Below are 5657 nucleotides of genomic sequence, written 5' to 3'. Positions count from 1 at the left end.
ATCTTTGTTGAATTTCTTTCTGGTAGTTCTATCTTTTCTTGAGAATAGTATATTGGTGTTTCCAACTACTATAGTGGTATTGTCTATTTCTTTTTTCAGTTTTGTTAATGTTTGCTTTATATATTTTGCCGGTCTATCATTTGTTGCATAGTTACTTATTATTGTTATGTCCTTTTGTTCTATTGACACTTTGAGCATTATGTAAATGACCTTCCTGTCCTTTGTGATGGCTTTTGCATTGAAATCTATTTTATCAGATATTGATATTGCTGCTCCTGCTTTTTTTCCTGGTTGCTATTTGCTTGCTATATTGCTCTCCCCCTTTCATTTTTAGTCTTTCTTCATTGTCACTTTTTTAAAAATTTAGTTTGTTTATTTTTCATTTCAATGAACAGAGATTTTGGAATTCCATTCATTCATTGTTGCACCCTTCTCCCCTCACAAATCCCTTCCCCCTCCCCCCCACCGTTTGCTCCTCTCCTTGAAAAGCAAAAGAAAAACACCCTCATTGGTACACAACCCCCCCCGCACCTCCCCAAATCCCAGCCCCCACTCCCAAATATAATCCACTCTGCAACCCTCATTACGTACTCCTACGATAAAAATAATGCCCTAAAATATAATACTTTTAGACTATTCTCTCCCCCATAGACTTCAATGCCGTAAATATATTTCATCCAGTTTTTCTCAGTCTTACCCCCACCCCAATGCCAGCCTCATTCTACAACAGTGGCATCATATAGCATTCGTCCCTTTGTGACTGAGATACCTCACTCAGCATAATGTCCTCCAGGGTCACCCATTTTGAATAACATTGTCACTTTTTAGGTGTGTTTTTATAGACAAAATATTGACGGGTTTTGGCTTTTTATCCAATCTGCCACTCTTTTTCTCTTCAGTGCTGCATTTAAACCATTCACATTCAGTGTTGATTATTGAGAGGCAAGATTTTATTGGTATCATTGGTTTGAGTTGTTTTTGGTGTTGTTGCTGTTTACTTTGGTCCATCCTGTTTTCTGTGGTGCCTCTGTAAACTCTGTAAATTCCCTGTGTTAAATGCCCTGAGACATTTTCTGATAATATCTTCATCTCTCCTTCATATTTGATGGACAGTTTCCTGGGTAGAGTATTCTTGGTTGACAGTTGTATTCTTTAAGTGTTCAATATATGTCTTTCCACTATCTTCTTGCTTGCTTGATTTCTGCTGATAAATTGGCACTTGATCTTATTTGCTATCCCTTGTAGGTTACTCTTTTTCTCTCTAGGTGCTTTCAGAATTCTCTCCTTATTTTTGGTTCTGGCAAATTTGACTATGATATGCCTTGGCGTTTTTCTTTTGGGGTGTATTCTATATGGTGTTTTCTCAGCTTCTTGAATATATATTCTCTCATTCTTTATTATGCCTGCAAAGTTTTCTTATACTAATTCTTCCACAACCTTCCCAGTGCCTTTACTTCCTTCTTACTCTTCTGGGATTCTCATTATGCACACGTTATTCCTCTTGATGGTGTCCCACATTATTCTTAGCGTTTCTTCTTTTTCCTTCCTTTTTGATTCTGCTCTTTTGTTCTAGCAGATCAGTGGTGACCATTCTATTTTTTATTTCAGTGATTCTGTGTTCCATCTCTTCAACTCTGTTCATATGTCCCTCTAACATGTTGACAGTGTCTGAAACATTGGTCTTTACATTCTAGATTGTGGTTTATTGTTTTTTTTTTCCAGAGCCTCTAATGCCTTGTTTGTTTTATCTGCATTGCTTTGGATTGCTTTTTGTAGTTCTTCTTGGTTTTTGTTTGTAGGGTCCTGTAATTCTCTGAGTTTGTCTTTCACCCTTTGAAAACACTCAATCACTCTTTTAAATTTCGTGTCAGAAAGTTCTATCATACTTTCTGGCTTCAGGAAATCCATTGATACTATGTCACTTTTGAGGGGGTGACATCTTGTTTTGAGTTTGTGTAGGATGTGAGGTAGTCTGTTTCTTCCTTGACATTGCAATGGTAGAGTTTTTCATGACTGAGGTCATAGCAGACTCTTGGTCTGAAAGCCTTTGCTCTGGAAGTCAGTGCTACAGAAGAGGGCAAGGTAGCTACCCTACCTGACTTTCTCTCTGAACTTTTAAGTCAAGGGAAGACTTGCTTTAGGTGGGGAGAGATATGGCCTGTGAATTAGCAGCCTCCTCTGTCAGGCAAGTGCTGCAGCAAGGGCAGTCCAAGGTGCCAAGTGCTAAAGGCAGCTCAAGCTTTGAGAAGTGGGAGAAAAATGAAATGGGTTCACCTGTGATACTTGTGTCTGAGACACATTTTAGAGGGGTGACAGTGGGTCTTCCTCCGGGTGTCAAAACTGGGCTTCCACGTGGCCTGATCTGATCTTTTTTTAGCTTTAATTTGAACTTGCATATGAGTGGTAGTTGACTAATTCCATTAGATAAATCTGCTGTCTGAGACCTCTCCACAGTAGTAAGAAGCAACAATGCCAGTCTAGAGACTAAGGTATGCCTGATCCAGGTCATGGTCTTCCCCATTCCTTGCTATGCATCAGGGAGCTGGACAATCAATAAGAATGACAGAAAAAGAACTGATGTCTTTAAGTAAAGGGACTGAAGAAGAGTTTTGAACATACCATGAACCATTAAGAAAATTAGTAAGTTTGTCTTAGAAAGGATGAAACCAAATTTCTCCTTGGAGGCTAGGATTTTGAAGCTCTGTCTCACTTTGGGAATGTGGCCAGGAGGGAACAATATTTGGAGAAGGACGTCATGCCCAGAATGGTGGAGGGACAACACAGGAGAGGAAGATCCTGGATAAGATGGATTGATACAGTGACTGGGGCAATGGAGGTAGTTGTATTGAAGTCAGTGAGATAGACGACAGGACAAACTTCAGAGCTCTAGTACATAGGGCCACTATGAGTCATAGGTGACTTGACAGCATGTAACAACAACAAGTTTCAAAGCCAGAAGAGGCAGAAAATACCAAGATGGATGTCAGAAAAAATGGACACTTATGTGAGGCAAAATGGAAAATGGGGACAAATATATGTCTCTTCCATTCAGTCATCAAGATAGCTGTCCTCCAGACGTCCTGGCATAGCCTCGTAAGCACATCCAGAGCTACATCTGTTTGTTGAAACATGTCAGTCAGTATCCTGCTGATACCTGAGGCTTTATTTTTTGCCAATGGCTTCAATGAAGCTTCAAATTCTTCCTTCATTGACTCTTCTTCATATGGTACTTCATGAAATTTTTCAGTGTCAGTAATTCTTTCTGGTACAGTGATTGTGTGTATTCCTTCCATTTTTCTTTTATTGTTTCTTAGATCATTAAATACATTGCCAATAGCATGTGTCAATATTGTGTCTCGAGGTTTAAATTTGCTTTTCAGTTTTTTCATCTTGAGAAATGCCAAGCGAATATTTCCCTTTTTATTCTCCAATTATAGTTCTCTGCACATTTCATTATAATACTTTCTTTGTTCCCTCAAGCTCCTCTTTGCTTTGATTTCTTGAGCTGACTGGAAGAGATCAATATTTGTTCCCCTTCCCAAGAAATATAACCCAAAAGAAGGTGGAAATTATCTAGTAATACAACATGCAAAAAATATAAATAATGCTTTAAATCATTCAAAAATGGCTGGAACAGAGATCTTAGGCTGCAAGAGAGAAGAAGGCATCGGGAGCGACACTCTTCCACAGAGCTAGCATTTTCAGGTGTGGGATGAGGGGAGAAGAGATTGAAACTACCCTGAAAAAGGTTTCTGGAGTGCCATCCCAGGAACCAAACAGGACAATAGAGTCTAAAACAGAGAGCTACAAGCAGGAGAGATAATCAGTTTCTCGGGTTGCATGCTGAGCTGCAAGAGAGTTGACTTGAAACAGTCCTGGACACAAACTCTTTAAGTTGGTGTTACTCCAGAGACAAAGAAATACATTGAGCATTTGGAGAGAAGACACCATCAGGTGAGCCTCTCTTCCCCAGAGCCAGAACTTTCAGATGCAGGAGAGAGAAGTGACTGAAACTCCCCTGGGTAAAGGTCCCCTCATTCAGAGATCCCTGCCACTTCAGGGCCATCTCAGGGACCAAACAGGACAACAGAGTTTAATACAGGGAGATAAAAGCAGGTGAAAGACTAGTTTTCTCACCATGCACAGTGAGCTGCAAGAGAGCCACCTGAAACTACCCTGGAAAGAAATTGTTTAAGTGGAGCACCTGGTCTCACAACACTAAGCCAATCCACTGATAAAGGAGGGCAATAGGGTTTGAAAGAGTGACCACAATAATGTAAGATTCCTGCAGGCCTACATTATAGTACAGTCAGAACCTGAAGGACTTTGCTGTTGTCATTGTTCTGTACCATCGATTCAGAACCTACCTATAGCCGAGCTTTCAGGGGGTTTTCAGAGGCAGTTAATTGCATAGCAGGAGACAGCTCATCCTTCTGTGGAGAGGCCTCAAACTGCATGGCATCCAATTGTAGAGCAGCTTCTTGCCACAAGACCACAAGAACTCTATAGCATAGTCAATAAAACACAAGGAGGACAATAGTGTTTGGGAGAAGGCACTGAAATAAGGTGAGATTCCTGCAGGGCTACAGTGCAGAGATCAAAGAGAACATGAAGGACTTTACAAAAGACAAATTTTTGAAGAAAGAACTTCCAGTAGAGTGAGCAGCCTACCTCATAGATTGAATATTTTAAGCTGGCAATGAATCCATAACATCATAAATATAAGAGGTATTAAAAACTTATAGAGACACACTAGAAATAGCCTAACACTTATCAAGAAAAACTTCAAATAATGTTAAGAAAACACAAAGCAGCTTGAAACACTGAAAAACAAATTAAGCCTTCGGAAAAAAAAAGCAAAGCAAATTTAAAAAAAAAAGTTTTTTTGCGAGAGTCGGTGCTGGACCCTGTCTCCATGGTCTCCACCTCCGTCCCTCCAGTAAAATAAGTCTGCAGAAAAAAAAAATTTTTTGCAAGCCAAATGAATACTTCAGAGTCAGGAAAGCAGAAGATATATATTAATATGGAGGCACTGGAACAGTTACGGAAGAAGATACCATGAATAGATGGAAAAAAAAACAATTGAAGCCACTATTAAAGGGAGACCATAGAGGCAGAGAGCTATAAGAAACCTAATGATTCAGAGTTATTTGAGCACCTATAGAAGACGTGCAAATGATGGAAGAAACAATGAAAACCATTAAGAAAGCAAATACTTCAAAGACAGGAAACCAGAAGAAATATTTCAAGAAGAGAAACTATAGAAGAAAATGCAAAAGTTGCAAGGAAGAATTGGAACTATAGATATGAGAACTTTAAAATCATCACAAGATATAAAAGGTACAGATAACACAGTACTGAAAATAACAGAAATGCATGACAATGATAATACAGAATATTAAGACCAAAATGGCAGATGTCTTCAACATGCTAGAGGGGAACCCCCACTAAAAACCACAAAAAAATCAAGGGCAGAAGAGACAGAGCTAGAAAACAAGAACATCAATTGAAACATACTAGAAGAAAAATCAGAGATATAAAGAAAATATAGAAAACATTGTTGTTGTTGTTGTTATGTGCCGTCGAGTGGCCTGCGACTCATAGCAACCCTATGTACAACAGCCCTAAACTCTGCTCTGTCCTGTGCCAATCGCACT

Source organism: Elephantulus edwardii, unplaced genomic scaffold (assembly GCF_000299155.1).
Source record: "Elephantulus edwardii isolate Elephantulus edwardi_28Jun2011 unplaced genomic scaffold, EleEdw1.0 scaffold00313, whole genome shotgun sequence".
NCBI classification, from domain to species: Eukaryota; Metazoa; Chordata; class Mammalia; order Macroscelidea; family Macroscelididae; genus Elephantulus; species Elephantulus edwardii.
Note: the sequence above shows the minus strand (reverse complement) of the source record.